The sequence below is a fragment of the Glycine soja genome, chromosome 13 (genome assembly GCF_004193775.1).
Source record: "Glycine soja cultivar W05 chromosome 13, ASM419377v2, whole genome shotgun sequence".
Taxonomy (NCBI): Eukaryota; Viridiplantae; Streptophyta; class Magnoliopsida; order Fabales; family Fabaceae; genus Glycine; species Glycine soja.
Window position 1 is genome coordinate 834,126 of NC_041014.1, and position 5,187 is coordinate 839,312.

The following is a 5,187-nucleotide window of genomic DNA, read 5'->3' on the forward strand; positions in this document are numbered from 1 at the left end:
GCTGTTGAGGTTGAGGAGGTCTATTGTAGATGTTTGTAGCATAAACTTCAGGTTGTTCAATTGCTTTAGATTGTTGCACAGAAGGGCAAAGGTCTGTGTGGTGGTCGACAGAGGAGCATAAACCACAGAGTCTGGCGACAGGTACAGAATTTTGATTCATGGCCAGTTGGGTTACCAGGTTAACCAAGGAATCTGGTTTACCTTCAAGCTTCTTAGTCTCAGCTGATGAAGATGAATTCGTGGCTACTTCATGCACTCCTCTAATGACAATAACATCACTTCTGGCACTAAATTGTTGGGAGTTTGAAGCCATCTTCTCAATTAAATTTCTGGCTTCAGCAGGGGTCATGTCTCCAAGGGCTCCACCACTGGCAGCATCTATTATACTTCTCTCCATGTTACTGAGTCCTTTATAAAAATATTGGAGAAGAAGCTTCTCAGAAATCTGGTGGTGAGGGCAACTGGCACATAGTTTCTTGAATCTCTCCCAGTATTCATATTAGCTCTCTCCACTGAGTTGCCTAATTCCTGAAATATCTTTTCTGATGGCCGTGGTCCTAGAAGTAGGGAAATTTTTTTCTAAGAATACTCTCTTGAGGTCATCCCAGCTCGTGATGGACCTTGGAATTCTCTCATATGTTTGTGCGGGTCTTCACTTGCAAGGCCATGAAACTTTGGAAGCAAATGGATCAGTCCAGTTTTAAGAACATATGGGACATCCTCATCAGGGTATTGGATGCACAAACTTTCGTAGGTGAAATCAGGTGCAACCATTTCCCTTAGAGTCCTCTCACGGGGTGGAGGTTGTGCCATGTTCTCAGAATGTTTAAAATCAGAATGTTCAAAATTATAATGCTCAAAGTCAGGATGTTCAAAATTATCAACCACAAAATGCTCAGTCTCACCAATAACAGAATGCTCAGGATGTTCAAAAGGTACAAAATGATGCCTAGCTAATCTATGAAATGTCCCATCTATCTCAGGATCAAAGGGTTGTAAGTCAGATGGATTGCCTCTAGTTATACACTACATTCAGCATGTACAACTAGTTGCCTTCTTATGCAAGTAACAGTGTAGGTTAGAACTACAGCTACCCTCAAATGATATCCAAATGAATTGAAATTTTGTGAGCAACACCCTCAAATCATGAAAAGATGGCACAAAAATTTTCAAGAAAAAATTCAAAGTCTAACTATGGAAACTACCTAAGGAAAGTTTAGAAAAATAAAACAATAAAACTTGAAAAATAAAAAAAACTAGTAAACAGGCAATTATGGCTAGCTAGAGACCTCAGCCGGCCAAACCGGCTACCACATAATGGGAAATTTTTTTCTACCCCAAATACATATATAATAATAGTCATTCTGATACCCGGAGCAAAAGTTATGGCCGTTCGAAGTTTTGATAAACACAAGTTCTCAAATTTTTTTGAATCTCTCAAATTTGGCCACAACAAGTGTTCCTGGTATTTTTCACACAAAATATGAGTCAAAAGAACCTACCACACCAAAATTCAGCCAAAAATAACAACTCTAACTATCAAAACAAAAATTGCCAATTAAATTGTCAGTTGCAATCACTAATTCAGTCGCTAAGGGATTTGCACTACTACTCCACTTTCCAGATTAGCAAAAGTGGTCGCTAAATCCGTCGCAAAGCACTATTCACAGCAAAATACAAAAACTGAAACAGGGGGAAGCGCTGAACAGAAAAACTAAAACAAAACACCACACTAAACAAAATAACAAGACACTAAACAACACTAACACAACACGAAAACTTAAAACAACTAAACATAAAATACGAATCACTAGCTATTATGAACCTTTGGACATTGCTCCCCGGCAACGGCACCAAATTTGATCAAAGCCATACCCGAATCAAATAAACATTAAAATGCAGTAACTAGGAAGTGATCCTAGGTCGTTTCCCAACGAGCAATGATAAACCAAATGTTCGTAACAGATAGTAGGAAAATAGTAATGAGCTGGGGGGGGGGGGTTGTTTGCTTTTGTAAATTAAACAGCGAATAGATGTGAATTAGAAAATATCAGAATTAAAACACGTTGCTTCCCCTTGATTCACAAGCAAGTCTCTTATCCTAGGTTACGAGAGTTTATCCTTTATCAGTTCAACCACTTAATCCAACCCTAAATTAAATTACTAAGCGGAATTTAACATAAGGCATTCATTATGTGATTAAGCAACACATACACCAATTAATCATAAATGATCATTAAGCATGAACATAAATTAAGCGCAGAGACAATTAATCAAGCACTAAGCATGCATGAATTAATAGCAAAAAATACAGAGTAATTAGTGAAGAGGAAAAACTGATCAGAATTTAATAGTAATAATAGAACCTCAAAGAGAACTGTGCTTGATCCTCAAGAGAAAACAACGTTGGAGACTTAGCCTTTCATTAATCAATAGAGAACGAAATTATAGATTGAAGAACGAAATTTTATTTCTAAAACGAAAAGTGACTAAAACGGAAAAGAGAGTAGCACTCTAAAACTAAAACGAAAAAGAGAGAGAGGAGAGGAGAGAGAGAAGAGAGCCTAAACTAGAACCTTGGTGCTCTTATATAGTTTTCCAGCCCCAAAGCTTACAAATCTATTTTAAATCCAAGCCCATAAATAAAATAAAATCAAATCTAGATAAGGTAAGATCTAGATGAAATAATATCTAGATGAGATCAAATCTAAATAATATCTAGATAAGATAAAGTCTAGATAAGATAAAATTTTGTAGAATAAAATAGTCTGCCCTCTTCAAGTCCAAGCCCAATTCTGGATTCAAGCCCAATGCTTCATTAATTCCTGAAATTAGATTAAAAATATGAAATTAGCTGAATAAGCCCAAATAATAAAACTGCCTAATTAATTTGACAATTAAAACTAATCAGTAATTAAAATGGTGCAAAAAGGGTTAAGAAATAGGAGAAAATAATGGCACATCACCCGTCACAAGGGATGACAACCTTTAATCGAGTGTGCAAAAACGTGACTTCGATATTATTTATTTTCCCTTTTTTATGTTTTATTTTTTTGGGGTCGACATGGGTATTGCCCTTGCTCTTACGTAGTTATTTAAATAACCGATGTTAACCTCAACTAGTTAACATCGGTTTTTTTAAAACTGATGTAAAAACCAATGTTAACTAGTTGAGGTTAACATTGGTTATTTAGAAAAACCGATGTTGTTCTATCCATAAATTAAAACCTGAATTCATTTTTGGCCCCCGTGCGCTCAAACCCTCTTTGTCCTTTGTCCTTTTTCCTTCCTCTTGACCCTGTGACTGTCGCAAACTGCGCCGCTGAAGCTACAACTGCCACTAAAGCTGCAACTACCACAAACGAGTTGGGGTTCATCACTACCGCAATTGAGGTATGTGACTACAACCACATTGTGTGCATAAGGAATATGGTTTGGATTCACCCTCAGTCATGGCCACTTATCGGTTCTTCGAATGTTTGTGTCAAACTTGTATAGTTTGAAACTTTCAAAATAAATTAGTTCCATATGAATAGCTGTTTTTCTATAATTATTTGAGGGTTTTTATAGACCAAAGGATTTGGAACAAAACACAGTAAAGACCTAAAAATGTTGTTCACTATTTTGAGAGAATTTTGCGAAAAAATGATTCTGGGGTTGTCCACGAAAACGTGTTTCTTTTGTTCCCCGATTTCTCCTCTGTTTGTAAATGATTTCTAAAATCAATTGAGGGCTTTTGCAAAGACATCAATTTTGAGAAAAACCCATGCTAGAACATGTATTTTTCTTAAGAAATGACAGAGTATTTGCACAAGCAGTTAAGGGCTTTTGTAGGATTTGCACAACCAGTTAAGGGCTTTTAACTTTATTTGGGAGTCCTCTCTGTTGCATACCTAGCAGTCATGTTATCTTAGAGGACGTGTGGTTTTAACTTTATTTGAGAGTACCATTTTGTTTCAAAATAGGCTGACCCAATACATGAGTTAACATCTGTGGAGCCCATTTACTATAGATTTATTTGTTTGTTAGAAATTCCAAAACAATTTTCAGTTATCTAATGTATGTGTTTTGAACTAATGCAGGTTGGGTACGAAATTGCAACTGAAAGTACCATTTTGTTTCAAAATAGGCTGACCCAATACAAAGGTATTAAGTAATGTTTAATAGATGATTCATTGTTTCAAAATAGGCTGACCCAATACATTTAACTGCTTGTGGATGACTAAGACAGTTAACACTGAGAAACTTTCAACATCCTTTCTCCCTCTTCCACACTAAAAAACTGTTGAAACACTTTGAGTTGAAAGAATAGTGAAATATAACAATCTGTGTGTGTTTACTTCTGATTGGGTAAGAATAGTGCATTAAGTTTTGAAACAATAGTGAAATTATAAATCAAATTAACTTTCACACAAATGGAAATTCAAACAAAAAGGTTTGTTTCCTTTTCGCCATTAATTTGAGTTGTACAATAGTAAAATTTTAAAAAGCTGAAGAGAGCAATAAATAATAAAAGTTTTGAAACAAATTAGTCTAAAATTTTGTTTATGTTATAAACTTGAATTGGTGAGATTTCAGTTTTACATTATTTCATTATTACACCACCCCAATAAATTGAAAGCATTATAAATGTTTCCTAAGCAGGTTCATCGTGATTATCAAGCATAGGCCTCTAGAGATATCTGAAGGCAGCCTCTTGGGACAGGTGAAATATGAAATAATGCTTGATGGCAATTGCGACTGCTGCTGGCCTTAAATAAAGAATGAATAAATTACACTAGTTAATTCTAAGATTTTGTGAAATTACTTATTGTTTTAACTTTTTTAACATTAACATTAACCTTCTTTGTAGACTGCTTTTGAGTTGGGAAAAAAAACCATAACCACCAAATTTTGCACCTGAAAACAAATACTGCTCTTTCATTTCTCAGTACAAGGTTCGACTTTTATTATTCTAGTCATCTTTAATTCTATTATAAAATCTACAATAAGTAGACAAAACTAGGTACCTAGTTTTTAGCTCCCACAAAACCATGATTTATTAATAAAATCATTAGTTTGTGATAATAATTTTCAAATTTGACTATCCCTTCTACTAGCAACCATGATTTAGGTTTGTGATCATTTGACATCACATTCACTGCTTATCCTAATTTTGACCATTATTTTGAGGGTAAATATAAAATG

General features: G+C 35.0%; 1 non-coding gene across 1 annotated transcript; it reads left to right on the plus strand.

Moving 5' to 3' along the window:
- The first annotated feature begins 443 nt into the window (after window positions 1-443).
- LOC114382872 lies at window positions 444-550 on the plus strand. The gene has a single exon (XR_003660330.1). It is a non-coding gene; the product is annotated as a small nucleolar RNA R71 (small nucleolar RNA).
- The last annotated feature ends 4,637 nt before the right edge of the window (window positions 551-5,187 follow it).